The 17,091-nt window shown below is 60.2% G+C and overlaps 1 protein-coding gene across 1 annotated transcript in view; it reads right to left on the reverse strand.

The window, feature by feature from the left end:
- NTMT1 (N-terminal Xaa-Pro-Lys N-methyltransferase 1) overlaps positions 1 to 17,091 on the reverse strand; it is a 93,579-nt gene that overhangs the window by 17,095 nt on the left and 59,393 nt on the right. The window lies entirely within an intron of this gene.

Here is a 17,091-nt window from a genome sequence, read left to right on the forward strand (position 1 = left end):
TTGTAATTCCTGGTGTGAAGCAGAAACAACGGGCAACATCTGAACTGATCCTGTTTCCTACCCAAAATGGTCCCCAGAGAAATGCGCTGGCCCAGGGCAAAGCCAGGGTTTGGTTCCCGAAGGGTTCATTTTGAGCCTCATCATTGCTTTTAGTTAATTTTGGCTCTCTTTCTTTTTTCTTTTTTCTTTTTTTCTTTTTCTTTTTGTTTTTGTACATCTCTCTGAAAGGGGAGGTGGGTTGAGGCTGGCACTGGGGGTTTCTTCGTTCAAATCAAGGGGGGTTTCTTGACTATCAGYCAGAAGAATTCCCCCTCCCCAACTTTTTTGCCCCAGAAAAGACCTCTCTGAGGCGACACTGCCGAATTGCAAAGCCTGGCGCCCTCCGTTAGCCCTTGGCAGCCCTCCCTCCCCCGGCCCCGCCGGCGGCCGGCCGCGCACGGGGGTCCTGGGCCGCCCCCGGGCGCTAACGCCGAGGCCGAGCGGGACGAGGAGGCGGCCGAGCTCCGGGCGCATTGCGACGAGCACGGGGGGGGCCGGGCAGCTGGGGAGAGCAAAGGATGGCTTCGCAGGGGGGCCCGGGCTCGCCTGAGCCGCCGCTGCCTCGGCGAGCGACTTGGAGTAATGGCTTCGCTTGGGAAAACGGCCATCTGCTCCTGGACGGCGCGCGCCCGGAGCAAACGGCACCGCAGCCGCGGCCAGGGCCCGGAGCAGCGGGCGCTCGGGGCCAAGCGACGTGCGGAGAGCGGGCGAGGCTGCGAGAGCCGAGGCCCCCGCGCTCCAAGAGCCCCGAGTTTTGGTAAATTCGGCAGGAAGCTGAAATCTCGCCTCATGCCGAGGAAAACGCCGGCCCCGGGGCGGCGCGTCCCGCCGCGGGGCTGGCGGGGAGCCCGAGCGCCCCGGTAGCGAGCGACACGGCTCGCGGCGAGGGAGGAAACCAGCCCGCTGCAAAGAGCCAGCGCGCCGGGAAAGCGCCCGGGGAGCAAATCCAGGCAGCCGCTGGAGCGCGCCGGAGGAGGAGGAGGAGGAGGAGGAGGAGGAGGAGGAGGGGGAGAGGCAGGCATGGCACGGCAGCAAGCGCAGCTGAGCTGGCGATGGCGGGAGCGAGGCAGGACCGGGAAGGCGAGGCAGCGCGAGCGCGGGAGAGGGAGCGCAAATCTGTTGCCCAGGATGTGTGCTTTGCTGTCAGCCGGCTCTGATTAACGGGCTGCCTTCCAGCTCCGAACCGGCTGCGTTCCTGGCAAAAGCTCCGGGCCCCACGGCTTCCTGCCGGAGGAGTGGCTTGCCGAAAGGTTACATTTGCACAATGTGCCGCTGGAAAAGCGGTGCCAGAGGTTGCAGGCGGGGGAGCCGGGCGAGCGGGCGCGCAGGCAGCTCCATCCTGCGCTGCCTGTGTAATGGAAAAAACCCTCTGGGGGACGCGCAGGAAAATATCAAGTTACGCTCCCCCAGCACAACGGCGGCTCTGCCGGAGCCGGAGCCGGAGCCGGAGCGCCTGGCGGGGCAGCCGCGGGGAGAGGGGCGGCGGGACGGGGCCGCCGGGGCAGGGAGAGGGGCGGGCGCGAGAGGCGACGGGGACACCGGAGCGGGGTGGGTGGGTGGGTGGGGGGAAACGGGTTCTGCCCACCCCACCCCGTCACCGTTTGCCACAGGTCGCCAAAATCCTCCTCGACGCCGCCTGGCTCCGCAGCCGCGGCTTCGCGCCTGCAGCGATCGGGATCTCGTGACCCTGCCGCCTTGGTGGGGAAAACTGAGGTTGTTTGGGGGAAATTTCCAAATCTGKCGAGGAAGAATTCCCTTCGATGGAGCCTTTGGTCTGAAATGGTGTGATTTATTGTGCTTGGCACAGGCATGACTGCATCTCCCCCCTCCCCACACACACACTTCTTATCCTGAGTTTTTCCCAGCCTCATTMTTCCATAAATTTTGCTCTGGGAATATTAGTTTGTGTCTGGGAAGTCCAGCTCCTGGTGGGACCTCTGTGTCCCACGAGCTGCTCTCTGCCCCCACGGCGTCCCCAGAACAGCTCTGGTCCCCGAGGCCACCATCCCTCTGGCACCCCGGCCCCGGAGTCTCCCACAGCGGTGGCCGCAGAAGGTGGCCAAGTGGCCCCAAGACCCTCCGCGGAGCACAACGTGCAGCAGTCGGCGATGGCTCCAGGTGACAACACGCCRTCCGGGAGAGCTTCCGCCTCCTCCGTTTTGTATTGCATCCGAAGCTATAAGCACCGCTCCGTTCGTGCCACGAGGGAGGGAAGGAAGGAAGGAAGGAGGACAAGAGAGGAAGCCGTTACTGAAGCGCTCGCAAGCGATGCGGTGCCGCCCTCCCTCCGGACAGAAATCCTCCCCTTGCCATCCGCACTCGTGGCCACCCAGCACCTGCCCCCTCGACTTCGACAAAATCCAGGCATAAAAACATCACCTCTTTGCCCCCCGCCCGTGGCGGGAGGGGTCCGGCCAGCACGGGCAGCACCCACCGGCGCCCCAGGGGGTCGGAGCCGGCTCGCTCCGCCGCGCAGGCGCTGACATTTTCCTTCTTGTCTCCTCCGTTTCCTTGGTTTCAAGGTTTTTCTTCCTCACTGAGCCCCTAACTAAATCTTGGGAGAATTCGCAGCTTCAGGGCGCCGGCGGGCTCGGGGCGGGATCGCAGCCGCCCCAGCCAGGCTGCTCTTCCCAGGTGCGGGACCCAACGGGGGCGCTTCCTTGGCTTTTTTCCTCCAAGTTTGCAAACGGTCTTGCATCCCYCCGGRCTGCTTTCGTGCTCCGGAGCYGGCCCRACAGCAAGCCCTGCCCTGTGCCRGCGCAGCATYTCCAGCCTCGGTGCCCGTCGCTCTGCCTGGGCGCGAATCCTCACCCGCCGACGTCCYCAGCTTCTCCCTTTGTGTTGGTTTTCATTAGGATTTGGAGATAAGCCCCAAAAGGAAGGCCCTTTGCCTTATCAGCCAGCATTCAGCGGCATCCCCTCTCCATCCAGCGGGGCTCAGCCGCGGCTCCGTGCTGCAAAGGGGACCCCGCAGCTCCCCAGGGCTCCTTGTCCAAGATGCAAACCAGCCCCACGGCTGCCCTGCAGCTCACAAGACCCCTGGGGGCTTCGGGAAACTATTCCAGATAACGGAGAGAGGCTCATAAAATAAAGTTAATGCCCAGGTGCTGCTGGGGCGTGCAGGCAGCAGTCCGTRCCCGCGCGAGCCGCCGCCTGCAGCAGGGAACCACCGGAAAGAAAACGCTCATCCCTCATCTTTCGTTGCCCTCCACCTTTCTCATGGCGCTATCCCAGTTGCACTGGGGAAAGCCGTGGCAGAAGGAGACAACTACCAGCAGCTCCTCTGAGATATACCAAGGGTTTGGAGAGATTATTTTTAGCAATGGGAGGCATGTAAATGAATGCAAACCAAGGACTAGCTCAGCCCACCTGGATTTTACTCCTGCCGTTGGCCTAGGGATGACCGTCAACAAGTTGTCTCCCTTCTCCACGCCTGGGTTTCCTCTGCTGCTTTGTCCCCGGCGACCAGTCTGGTTTAAGCCCCGCTCCGGGGCAGGCTTGAGCTTTGCACACCACCGGCACCTCCGTCGCACCGGAACGGACCCAGGAGTCCCGGCTCGGCAGCCCGCTCCGTGCAGGCCGCGGCAGGGCGCCCGGCTGCGGGGCGAGAGCGGCGCGAGAGGGAGCCATCGCAGCCAGAGGCCCGTAAGCACCCGGCGGCTCCTTCTGCCACCACCGGCACCAAAAGGCAGCGGCTACCAGCCACGGGGAGCTGGCACCGAACTGCCCCAAAGGTGCGTGCAGAAGAGCCACTCTGAGCGTCCCGGGGGCGACGCTGGCTTTGAGCTGCAAGCCGCCAAGCTGTCCCATGGCTCGATTTTACAGCTGAAAATCCAAACCAGTTGCAGTCAGCTTCCACCCCCCTCACGAGCGAGGGGAAAACCAGCTCCTTGCCTGTCCCTCAGCACTGGGGCTTTCCCACCGAGCCACGGCTGGGGAGCTGCTCGCTGAGGCTCTCTAAGTCTTGGGGACCTTGAGGGAGAGGAGAAACCCTCCAAGAAGAAGGATGCTGGGGTAACACCGAGAGCTGATGGCAGCGACTTGCTCCAAAATGATCCGGATGTTTGGAGACAGCAAACTGAGATGCCCCAAGGAAAAYCTGCTGCTCTCCCGCAATGAGCCGGGCTCCGCAGAGGATCCCCATTACGGTTCGGTCGTGTTCAAGACATATTGCTGGAGGAGGAGCAGCGCGTCTGGCTGGGAACGAGGAATGCGAATGGCAGCAATTTGCACCCCTCACGGCAGGATCTCGGCGCACGTGGAAGGCAGGAGCTGCCCAGCTGCCTTGGGACGGCAGCAAGACAGAYGGACGGAGACGCGGCGGCCTCGGGCTGCAGCGCAGCAGCTGCTTCGCGGCCGCCCGGCTCAGCACGTTGGGCCACGCGGCCGAGTCCTGCGCCCCGCTCGTAGCGCAGACCCGCAGGGCAACCTCCCTGCACGCAGAACAAGGCGCCGCAGCGCTGCTGGGGCYGGGCAGGCAGGGACGCTGCCTCCCGCGGTGCTCGCCCTGCGGGGCAGCGGTGCAGCCTGGTTACACCGCCCTTCCCAGCAAATCCGGCCCCGGAGCACAACAGGAACCTGCACGTGAAGCGGGAGCCAGGACTGGGGACAGCAGGGGCTGATTTTTCATATATCAAGTGCCTCCAGTGCAGACCAGATGTTTCAAAGAGCTCAGCTTCCAGAAACCTTGCCATAATACCCATTGCTAGATCAGGCAAATCCCAATCCCAATCCCAAAGCATAGYCAGGACATGCAGCTCTTCAGGGAATAAGACCCAGCTGGAGTGCTCAGCAAGCACCGATACACACAGCACAGTGGCTTTTGGGGACAAGTCTGTCGCACTYGGGAGCTGCTGGGCCCTCTGGCCTCATCCTGCATTTTCCACCTTCCTTGAGGCAGAGCCTGTCTCAAGGACAAGCCTGTTCCCTGCCTTCTCCCAAACAAGGTTTCCAACTGTAAAAAACCATCAAGTCCATGGAGCACTTGCTCGTGGACAGTGGAGATCTGGCTGGTTGCACGGGGTTGGCTTTCGTCCTTGTTTCCAGCTGCTAAATTGCATTATAGACGGTTAAAAATACATCGCATACTTTCCTAATGYGACTTTTCCGTGGTAAGCAAGCAGTACGGCCACCACCGCGATGCTGGGCCGTGGCACGCTGGGCTGCGAGGTCGCAGGGCGGGCRGCGGGGAGAGGCGCTGAGCCCGCGCGCGGCCGAGCGAGCTGCTCTGCTGCTGCAGGCGTCCCGTGCCGTGCGAAAGCTGGGCTCCACCACGTGTTCCCGCAGACGTCGCTGCAGCCGTGGCTGCAGAAGACCGACCAAAGGAGTTTGCCGCCTCTTGCCTCAGTTTCCCCGGCTGAAAGACAGGCTTTAGGATACCTCATTTGATGAGATTTGACAGGGGTTGAAAACAAAGAACTTGGCTGAGCTGTATGGAAAAAGGGTCTTTCACGCAGGGATCAGGGGTTAACAGAAGTCCAGAATCAAGCCAGAAACGGTTTGTTAATAGCATTACAACGGAAGAGCCTAATTCCATGGAGTGCAACTGCAAGTGGCCACACGGTATCCCTGCAGCTACCCGCAGAGCCTGGTCGGAGCCCGGCTCGCAGGCACGGGGCCGTTTCAGGGTGCTGCGAGCCACACGGCAGCTCAGGCAGCTCAGCCCTTGGAGCGGCGCTGCCTATACCACTTTGCTGGGCGTGGAGGACTGGAAAACCATCTCCTCTTGGGTTGCAATGCAGCGAAGTCCCCAAGGATGCAAGGATGGGTTGCCTTGTGGCCAGGAGAAATCCTGGTCCCAGCAAGTATTCAGGCAACGTTTAGAGGCTTGCTTGAGGCAGCGTTGCGGAGACTGCAAAACGACGGCGGGGRCCCAGGCCGGGCGAGCAGGGCGCTGCGGGGCGGAGGGCAGCGTGCCAGCTCTGCGGGCAGAGCTCCTGGATCAGTCGCCTTCTCCCTAGCCAAGGGCTTGGGCATAGAGGAGCTGCAGCAGCTCCCGAACACGCCCGGAGCCTGCGGCTGTGCAGCCGCTTTGCTGGGGAGGCATTGCCCGGAGTCTGCCCCAGCGCAACAGCAACGGCACCAGCGCTGGGCGCACCGGCCCCGCGGTCCAGCACGTGGGATGGGGAGCGCAGAGGTGGTCCCCGGCAGCAGGAGCGGCAGAGCCCTGCTGCAGAGCAGCACCCTCCTGCTGCCTGGGGTCCCGGCGCCACCGTGCCTGGGAAACAGCCTCTTGCCTTAAACCAAACTCRCGACTTCTTCGGAGAATGAGCCCTGAGACGGAGGCGGCTGCTGCGGCTCCCTGCGCAGGGCTCCCAGCCGCTCGGGACACCTTGCTGGGCAGCCACGGCGCGCGGGAACGACGGCGCGAAGAGCATCCGCSTAGAGCATCCCGCTGCCGGGGACGAGGTCGTGTCCGAGCTGGACCAGGCCRGGCAGGCGTCGCGGCTCCGGCGAGGGGTCCCATGGCGCAGGGAGGAGCCCGGCAGSCCGGAGCCGCAGGGCACCGCGTGCCCCAGGCGAGGGGCTCGGTGGCTGGGCGGCGGGGGGACGTCAGCCGAGAAACGCTGAGCCCGGGCTGGAGGAAGGCTGGGGCGAGGAAGGAGTTAACCCCCCCCAGCACCGCCAGCCCCCCTCCCCTCGCTTCGCTGCTAACTTTGGGAGGAAGGGAATAGCATAAAGGTAAGAGTGGAGGAAGGAGAGAGCGGAGACAGATGAGAAAAGGGGAGAGAGAGGGAGCGCGAGGGAGAGAGGAACAGACGGCAGAGAGGGAGAGCGCGTGGGGGGGAAGATGCTGACGCTTCTCCTCTCTCCCTGTGAGAGACAGATAGAGGGGAGCAATAAAAAAAAATAGGCAGAGACCAAGGGAACATGGGAGAAGGAGAAGGAAGGAGCCCGAGCGAGGCAGCATGTGTGAAAGTAACAGCGAGAGAAGGGGCCTCTTTGATTCCCGGTGCCTCATACCAGACAGTGTCTAGACTGCAGCAATTATTGTCAGCGCAGAACACCCAGGCATTGCCATTTCAGCTGAAAGGAGCTTAACAAAGAGCGAGAAAGAGGGGAAAAAAAACCCCACCCTGCCAGCAGAGAGCCCGTCCCCCTCCCAGCGCAGGGGGCTCTTCGGAGGGCCCTCCGCCACCCCTCGCCCCCGGCAGACACCCGCCCCGGGTGCCCTCGGCGGCCGGGGGAGACGCAGCCAACCTGCAAGGGGGTGGTGGCAGAGCCAGGCGATGCCCAGTCCTGCCAAGGAGCCTCCCCCCGCCTCAAAAAGGTCCGGCGGAGGGGACACGAAACGCCCAGCGATAGCGCAGGGCACCTTCCTCCTGCTTCGGGACCCTGAAGCCCCCTGGTCCGATGGGAAAGCTCTTCAGCTCCGTTGGGTTTGAGGGAAGGAACGGAGGTCGCTCCTGCAAAGTCGCGGGGAGAAAAGCATTCCCTCTCCCTGCCTCTCCCGTCCCTTCTCCGTGCTGCCTCCCCGCTGCTCTCCGAGGAGCTGCCAGACCCTCTCCCCTCGCAGGCCCTTTGCCCTCGGAGGGGCTTCTCTGCCTTTGGAGGTCYGGGATGGGGCTGAGCCTCTCAGGAGGAAATTAAAGCCAAGAACTGGTCCAGAGTCARGAATTTCCCCTTTCCGCTGCAAATATCCATGTTGTGCCCACTGAGGCTGCCCCGGTGAGAACCAGACCTGAATACCTCGGAGAGGAAGAGGCCACGAGGAAAGTTCACGCACCGCGTCGCTGCCGCACACACCACGCCGGGCCCGCGGGAGCAGAAGCCGGCACCCAGCAGCCGGTGGCAGCAGGYGCTGCAATGCCCCACTAAACGGCTCGAGGGGAGCCAGGTACTCGGAGGAGGGACCCTCCAGCTGTTACGACCTGGACAAACCGCGCCAGGGCCAGGAAAACCCCCATGCCRAAAGCAGTCGGCGGCTCGGAAAGCCCCACGCAGGTCTTGCAGCCTGCCCTGTTCTTGCCCTTCCCTAGGGCACGGTGCCGCTGGAAACGTGGCCTGGGCCTGGCACACCTCCAGCCGAGCTGCTGAGGCCGGTCTCGCGCGAGCCGACCACCCCTTGGTTTTTGAGAGTCCATGGGGCCGCCCTGGAGACGAACGCCCTCAAGGGCATGCCCCAGCTCCAGAGCTTCGTCTTGAAGATACAGGTGCAAGGAGCAACCAGTTGGGCAAGCAGTTTGGCCAAAGCGACCTGGTCCACGGCTGCCCTGGGGCAGGGCGCGAGGGTGATGGCACCTTCACGCCGGTCCCGGCAGGCACCCCGGCGAGCCTGCTGGGGAAAAGCAACCAATCCTTTACGTCGCAGGAGCACGGCTCAGGTTTAATTAGCACTTTTAATGATGAGAAAGGAGGCACAAGGGAATACCCAGCAGGTTGGACGTGTTTTCCTGCCTAGCGATCCCGGCGGGCGACGCAGAGACCAAAGCAGGAGGCAGTAGCAGTGAAGGCGGCGTGTGGCTGATGACCACCCCGGGGAGTGCGCAGTGGCCAAAGCAGCTCGCTGKGCTCCAGCATGCTCAGCTGCAGTTGGGGAACATTGCTCAGTGGCCTTCAACAGGGCACTTGGCATTCAGCAAGTCCCACCTGGACCCTCAGAGCAGAGGCACCTTCTGTCAAAACATTTTATTGCTAAAACCCCAAAACGGACCAAGCTCTCTGCCAGGGCGGGATGCATTTTGAGAGGTGCCAGATCCCTGGTGCAAACCAAAGCTGTCTCAGCTGAATGGTTTCTTTGTTGTCATCTATCTGTATTTTGGGAGAAAGAACTCTTCTCTGACCAGGCCTCATCACGTTTGGTAAACTGAGGACTTCTCCTCTGAGTACATGGCACTGATGCTGTTGGATGGATAAAATCAGTCTCATGCAGGATCTGGCCACTGCTGCAGACCAGAGGAGGCAACAGCAGAAGTTCCACGAAGGGCTATGATGGCAAAACAGGGACACACTWGAGCCCCTGGCATGGTTTATTTTAACCAGCCATAGTCCTTTCTGCTGGTGACAAGGCTGTTTCTTGGTGCCGGGCTACCCAAGTGAGGGGYTGCAAGAGGAAAGCACCGGCTCTCCCGTCCGCTTGCATCTTGTCCAGGTACCCTCCCATGGTGGGTGCCCTCCCCTCCTTGACACAYTGTGGTGCCAAGCTGCCTTGCAAGCTGTCACAGCCTTCATCAAACCACCCGCTGGGGATGACTCAGTGGCCTGGCTGCAGGCATCATCAGTGGTTTAGGGATGGAGCCTCCAGCTCCCAACTGCTCTCCATCTAAGCCACRTACCCAGCCCTGCAAGGCTTTGCTCTGCAGACCTGAAGTACAGGAATCCTCATTGTCAGAWACTCTGGAGCTGCTCAACAGTGGAAAACCACCGCGGGGCGTCCCTTTGGCACTGCCAGCACTGCAGCAGGCTTCTCTGTCCCCGGATGAATCACAGCCTACTGTTCCCCGAACTATTGCACAACCCCATGTAAGCAACTCTGGCACCCCTTCTGTTGGTCATTCAAGGACAAAACGATGAAGACAACTGAGSAGAAATGAGGGAAGAGCACTGAAAGCCTTCAGGACTTGTAATAGCCTGGGGGAGTCCACATGGACTCAGCAACTCGTAGGCCTCTTGGCCAGAGCAGAGAGAGCCAGCTCCCAGCCCACCGTGCCCAGCCTTGGCAGCATGGCCAGGTAAGTAGGTCAAGCCCAGGAGAGTGGCAGAAGAAAGCTCRGAGAAGGAGGATTTTTACCAAGGAAGACATTTTACGAAAGGAYTCAGCGCTTGTAACTCTTCACACTGATGTTCCAGCAGTGATAGACCCTTAGTTTACAAGCAAGTGTGCGTGCYACAATAATACAGATACTCGATCTGTAGGGGTGTCAGCTGTTTTTCACCTTGTGAGCATGGCCAAAACACGTTCGGCAATCAGTGGGAGCTTTCTGCCAACCTCCACTGACCCTGGGCTGGGCCAAGAGCAACCAAGACCTGTAACATGAACCGCCAGAGCTGCAAAGCCGCTAGCTCATACTGCATCTCTGCAGGGCTCCTGGGTTTGGGCAAAGCATTGGTTCCCTGAAGATCTGCCAGGTTTTCAAACTACTGATCCAGAGCTTTATATCTCAGACCAAACACAACAAGGTAATGCAATGCAAGCGCCACCGAGACATCCCGGCAGTGGGATGCCAGACTCCCACCTAGTCCTTGTCAAGCGATGAAAGAAGTTAAGACCTTATTTTCTCCTCCATGTGCTCTCTAGCAGCCCATAAATGGAGAATTTCCCTCCGTCCAACAGCCCGACCCACCTTCCAGAGCAACCTGSGGAGTCCCCTTTCCCCAGGRTACCCAGCAAGCCCCCCGCACGGCMGAGACCTGGGGCACCAGCGGCGATGCCGGTGCGAGCCTCGGCTCTCCCGCTGCGGCCGCGGGCACCTCGCGCTGGGTCCCGGCGGTGGGGACGGGCGGCGGGGGGTGGGAGGGGGGCGCAGCTGGCAGGCCCTGGCCATACCTGCGCCCTAGCACGGCCTCCGCCGCCTCTGCAAAGCCGCCCGGCACTGCCAACTGCTTGTCTGCCAGTTCCTCCGTGCTCCCCCCCCCCTCGCCTTTGGGTTTTTTTTTTCCCCTCCCCTCCTCTCCTTTCCTTCCTTGCGTCTTCCTGGGTTAAAAATAATCAAGTTTCTGGGAAGCAGCAGCTCCTGCTGCGCCTGCCTCCCTGCCCTCGGCCCGGGAGACTAGCGGGGCGCTGGGGCCCGGCTCCAGCCCCTCCTCTGCCTCCCTCCGTCCCCCTCCCACCCCCTGCAGGGAGCTGACTAATGTGCTCGGGCTCTGCTTGCCAGCTCAGCTGGAAAGGAATTTAACCATTGCGCGGCCCAGGCGGCGGAGCCGGGAGCCCCTTCCTCGGCCGCGGGCGCCTCGGCTGCGCCGCGGCAGGATGCCAGCGCGCCGGGCGAGCGGCGGGCCCGGCCCCGGCAGCCGGGAGCGGCGGCGGCGGCGCGGGCGACGCGCCGTCGGTAAGGCAAGGCGGCATCCAGCGCGCGGCTCGCCGCGGGCCTCGGCCGCGCCGCGAGCCGGAGCAAAGAGCCCTCGGCCCGAGCGCGGCGGGTAGGGGGCAGCGAGCAAAGGCGCAGTCGGGCCTGCGCGAGAAGCACCCGGGGCCACGTCGGGGGAAAAGCTCCCCCGTCTCCACGTACTGGCCGAAAAAGCAGGTGTTTACAGGGCCCCCCTCMGCTCTCCTCCCTCGCGCCCGCAGCCCCCGAGCGCCAGGCGATTCAGCTTCGCGGGGGGCCTGGGCGCAACCCCAGCACGAAGCCTTGACCGAGGTCGGGGGCAGAGGCGAGAGCGGACCCCGCCGACGGCCGCAGCGTGGCCTCCCTGCTCCCCCCAAAGCTCTCCTCGAAATCTCCGGGCCCGCGCAGAAGGACTTGGGGGGCAGAAAGGCCAAGGCTGCCGCGAGACGCGGGCCCCGCGGCCGCCAGCCCGCGTGCTCGGCCGACACGGCCGGGCGGCTCCGGTGCCGGGGCACGGGCTCTCCCGGAGGAAGGTGCTGCCTTTGCCGGAGGCGGCTGCTGGGCAGGGCGAGCTGCGAGTACGTCCCTGCGGAGGGGGCAAGGGCACCGGACACGAGGCAGGGACCCCGAGCAGCCCCTTGGGTGCCGGGACGCCCCGCAGAGCGGGCTCCAGCAGACGCCGCGTGGCGCGCAGAGGAGAAGGAAGCTGGAGGAGGAGGATGCCGCCTCTCCCTGCGCTCCCTTAGCTGGCAGTTCTGCTGCAAAACGCGGCRGGCTGGAGCTCCGGCGTTGCTTTCGCTGCAGGGCCCAAGAGCGGCTCAGCCTGGGACCGCAGAGTCGAGCTGGGCTCCTTCTCCCTGCACAGCATCTCCGCAGCCCGGATCCTGCCGGTGCTGCCGCCGCGGCAGAGCCGTCGCTCCCCAGGCTCGGTGGCCGACTGACCCTCCGCCCCCTGCTCTGCCCCGCGGCAGAAACCTCGGCAGCCAGGAACCGCTGGCAGAGGCAAAGCGGGTTGAGAAACTCCAGGCAGCAGGATGAGACGCGAGCCGGCGCAAGCAGGATGTGACTAGGGATGGCGGGGGCAGACGCTGCGTGCCGCGAGGCAGCGGCTGCTTCTCCGCAGCGGCACCCGGGGCCCGTCCTGTCGCTGTGCCTGCGGTCTGCCCCACCGGTGCTGTCGGCATGGAGAAGCTGACTTCTCCCCGTGTTTTTTTTCAGCACCCGTTTGATGGCAGCGTGAGAGCTTTGSGGAGCAGGAGGGTTCAGACCCCGGCTAGGCCTTCCGCTCTTCTTCCCTACCTCTGCCTCAGACCAGCTGTTTTAGCACTGCAGGAAAGGGACAGGAAAAGGACAGGATGAAGGAATAGAAGGAGGGAAGAAAAGAAAGGAGAAATGATTTTTCCCCACTGAAAAAGACACCCAAAGCAGCTATGCTTTGTTTTTCCACCACTTCCCCTGGCTTTGGCTGTGTTTTCCCAAGGCGCTGGCCCCTCTGCACAGCTGCTGTCCTCGCCGTGGCTCCCCTCCCCGTTCCCCAGTCCCTTCCTCGTGCTGCCCTCCCCATCGATGGGGACTCCAGCACACCCTTACGTTTCCGAGCTCCAACAACACCAAGCAAAGCCCTTGCAAGAGCCTCCCTGAGAAATGACCTGCTCCAGGGCAGACATCCACACCGAGCGGTGGTGCCCAGCCTATTACAAGGCATGAAGGGTCAAGCAAATAAACACTCAGCTCCACCAAAATGCATTAAAAATCACGGCAGGATCCCAGYGGGCAACAATCCACGTAGTCTCATTGGCTTTGTGGCCGTTCACCCATCGATCTCRGTGTCAGCTCACCCTTTAGGGCGCGCAGAGTCACGCTGATGTCTCAAGCAAAGGGAACCCACTTTTCTCCCTCCCATTTTACACCACCAAATTAATGTTTTAGAAACATTAATTGAGTTCCTAGAGGTTCCCAGTGGATCAAGGCTGCCCCGCACGGCTGCAGAGCTCGGGAGGGGGTATTTCCCCAGCGAGATGGAGGGATATGGTGGGAGGTGTAAGCCACCTCTCCTTCTTCRGGCAACAGCTCACACCAGCATCACAGACTGCCAGTGCTGAGCAAACTGCTACACTTCTCTGGGCAAGAGCCCCCAAAGAATCGGTGTGAGACACCGACCTGCCCGGGAGGAGCACRAGGACAGCAAGGAAGGGCCGAGGGAAGGGAGCCGAGCTCCCCAAAGGTGCAGCCAGAGAGTGCCRCTCGCTTCCTGAGGACACTGATGTTGCAGTCAAAATATTCCTTGCTCTTTCTCTGCTTCTTCCCCCTCGCTGTTCCCCAGCAACCTCCATGGCAGCAGAGCGRTGCTCCACCAAACCCAGCACACCCGTGAGCTGGGTAGGAAGGCTGGCGCCAGCCTGCGCCCGGAGCATGCCCCCACAACTAGCTCCACGAGCCATGCCGTACGCCATGGACACGCAGCATTCGTCTCCCAGGAGGGGCTGGAGGCTGCTCTAAAGAAAAGGCAACTGCATGTCCTGCATATGAGCAAGAGCATCCCACATGCCTAAGGGAAGATGCATGGTGGAGAAGACCCCATTATGCAGATAGCTCTGATGCTGACCCATGGACTTCCATTCACGGCTCAAATATATCTAGATTTTTTCCCTCTTTCAACTACTGGTGGAGCTGCCCTCCATCTCCAAGCAAAGATCCCTGCGAAGATAGGGAGTAAAATCTCAAGGGCTCTAGGAAGCTCCAGCTCTGCTTTTCCATCTCTCCATGCAGGCAGGGATATCACGCTGCAGGTCAGCAAAGCACAAGGACACACTCCCAGGGGAGAGAAAGCTCCAAAGCTTGGGAAGGACAAATGAGAGCATAAGATTGTAGTTTAGCCTAAGGAGCAGGAGATCCTCCTAGTGATCCTCCTCTCTGGACCCACATCACAGTGACCTCCTGAAACATCACAGTCACTCTCCAGGCAATGAAGTATCTCAACGATGGAACAAGAACTTTCTTCTCTTTCCCCAATCTGYCTCCATTCCCCAGAACACATGGGGTGTCTTTACATGGCCAACTCCAAGCGTGGCATGGAGGCACCAGCTTTGGAGCTGTAMGGAGGACTTGGCATTGTGCTCCACTCAGTCTCTGACATGCTTCTAGGATCTGAGGGGGTTCACGTTTGTCTGGTTTTAGAGGAATAGTAAATYTACCAAAAATTGGGAGATTCTGAAAGGATAAATCATTCAGAAATTGAGGGTGAAGTTGAAAAATAGTTTGGAATGAAAAAGAAAAAATAGTGTTAGGGAGGGGAGAAGGTTTTGAAGATGTCAAACCATCTCCTTCCATTGCTTATATGATGAATTGTTTTATTTGGGCATTTTCTAGAAGAACCTTTTTAATTCAAAACAAATCCTGTTTTCTGTAGTTCAGAAAATGATCTCAATGTAAAAGAAGAGGTCTAAAAAATAACTTAAGCAATCCTCAAACTAAACTAAACAAAACATTTTAGGCCAAATCAAACATTCTGGCTTGACCTAAAAAAATATTTGTACTAGTATGGGGTATTTTGGCTTTTTTTTTTTTTTTTTTTCCATTTTGCCAAAACCTCTTGCCTAAATCCCTGCTTCAAATTGATCTGGTCCAATTTCAAGACCCAGGATGTTCTTTTTGGACATCAGCCTATGCTCTCCATTCATTTTCCCAGCAATGATGGTCCTCCATCAATGGACCAGACCCACCAGACTAGCAATATCTCCTCCAAGAGAGATGAACGCATCAGTTCTCCTTGCTTACGGACCTCTGATCCTCCCCTGCTCTTCCTCCAGAGGACCCTTACCTGACCTCAAAATCCTGGTTAATAAAGGAGACTTAAGCTTCTTCATTCCTCCAGTGCTGGGGCATCTGCAGTAGTGCCACCAGCAATTCAGCAACGGAGGAACCTTCTCTGGAGAAGGAATAGGGTGTTTCAACTCCCAAGACTCACTCTCCAATTCGATACAACGTTCTCCTTCCCACCATCCCAGGGTCCCAATCTCTGCACCCTGCTACACAGGCCAGGTGGCGTTAAAGTCYGAACATCAACCTCACGGTGTGAAAATGGAGGGTCACCTTCTTATCATCTCCATGGCCTAGAAGGGGAAAGTGGGTCAGCACCCAAAAAAGGCAGGTTTTCACCACGAGGGGAGGGTTGGGTACAGGAGGAGGGTTAGACGAAGAGATGCCGGGTAGCATTTTGCAGCGCCCGCTCCTCACTGCAGAGTCGGTCGGCAGCAGGACCATGCMCTCCGACCCAAGGCGAAGAAGTGAAACCCCGGGAAAGTAGCAAACAAGTCGAGGCATAAATACGGCACGAACCCACGGCACTTCATTGTGGTTCGTTATCTCTGGTTAGACTGGAGACGGTAGAGCCGGCTTTGGGAAGAGCAGAAATATCAGCAATTAAAGATATGTCGTGTCAAAAAAACACTAAACTGATTAAAGTTGAAGGCTCCGTTTTCTTCTTTTCATCAGAGAACGGAATCAAAACCTGCCTGGAAAGACGCGCTCCCCCCGTTCCCAGCGCTCCGAAGGCAGTGCCTGCATCCGTCCTGCTGTGTCCCTGCATTTTAATTACCACCTTATTAATATTCATGAGGCTAGGCACTCAAGGGGGATTGCAGTCTGTCATTCTCTCTCTCTCTCTCCCCCCACCTCTCCCTCTTTCTCTCTCAGTTGAATCTGTTTTTTTTCCCCCTTCCCAACAGTTGGTGTGCCGCAGATCCGTACACAGCCGTGTGCGCACGCCGAACCAAAGGCGCTGCGCGTGCAAGGAGCTGAGCTGCGCCGGGGGCAGGCTGCGCGTGCCTTGCGCGCGTGCCCGGCGCAGCGAGGTTTGCAGGGGTGGCCGTGGGATTGCCCCAACAGCGTGCGAGAGCCCTGGCACCCAGAGACACAACTTACGTGCCTCGGGTGCCGCTCCGGTTTGGAGCGACATGTGTGCACGCATATGGGACTCCGGTGCATTGGGTGCGTGACGCCAGCACATTAGCAGAGAGGCCCCGTGTCAAACAGGACAGTTTGCATGCGTGCACGCAGGCATGCGCGGAGCACGCGTGCACCCGGGCGGCGGGAGAAGGAACGCTGTGTACGTGCACACTCGGTCGCATCATCGTCGGCAACAGCAGTATTTCGGAGAGCTCAGGCAATGGCACAGCCGCTAGTGTGAAGGCAGCTCTGAACGGCAAAGACAGTTGGACCAGGTGGACGCCAGCACCCTCAGCTCCTCTCCATCACGCTCCACATGGAAGGATCTGAGCCCCCACCCCACTCAGAGATGAGCACTCCCCGGCTCTCCAAGCAGCCGTTGTCCGGCTGAAGTGGAYGAAAGCATGCCATGACCTTGCCACTAGGCATGGCCGAGCGGCTACCATGGGATAAAATCAGACCTAGTGGTCTTGGGTGCAGTCAGCAAGGGGGTTGAACCCCCCTCCTCCCCCCAGCTCTGCCCAGGGTGCTGGGGCCTGGGGAAATTTGGTCTCACTCGTTCACTTAGATCTGTGGGACATGGGTGGATCCCCCCCATCACCCCACGTTGTTTGCAGCCACCAGGCACAGAGCAGACCCATGCAACTGTGGCACCATGCTCTGCAACCGAATCAAGGTCCCAACTTTCCCCAGCAYCTTCCCTCTTAGCTTGCAACACCCAAAGCACCTGCAAGAGCCAAAAGTGCCACTGGGGATGGATCCGGCAGCCCGGAGCRCTGCCTCGCCATCCCCGCCCTCGTGCCCCCTGCATCAACCACCTGCGAGAAACCTGTCGAGAGACACTCCAGCTCCGCGGCTCCCCGACGCCCCACTTGCTCAGCTCCACAAATATTTGAATTAAGGTCCCCTGGGGAGTCGCAGTCACAGAGTAACTGATTTCTCCTCCTTCATTATATCTCTGTGTAATTTACCGAGGGACGGCGGCGTGTGCCTCCGTGAGAGCGAATTCCCAGCAGGACTCCCGAGAGCTCACAAATCAGGCAAAGGCAAGGCATTAGAATATGAAAGGTGAGGCTGGCGCTGGGAAGAGGAACCTCACCGAGACTCATCTCTCTCTCTC

This window comes from Rhea americana, unplaced genomic scaffold, assembly GCF_003343005.1.
Source record: "Rhea americana isolate MKP2758 unplaced genomic scaffold, rheAme1 scaffold_97, whole genome shotgun sequence".
NCBI lineage: Eukaryota > Metazoa > Chordata > Aves > Rheiformes > Rheidae > Rhea > Rhea americana.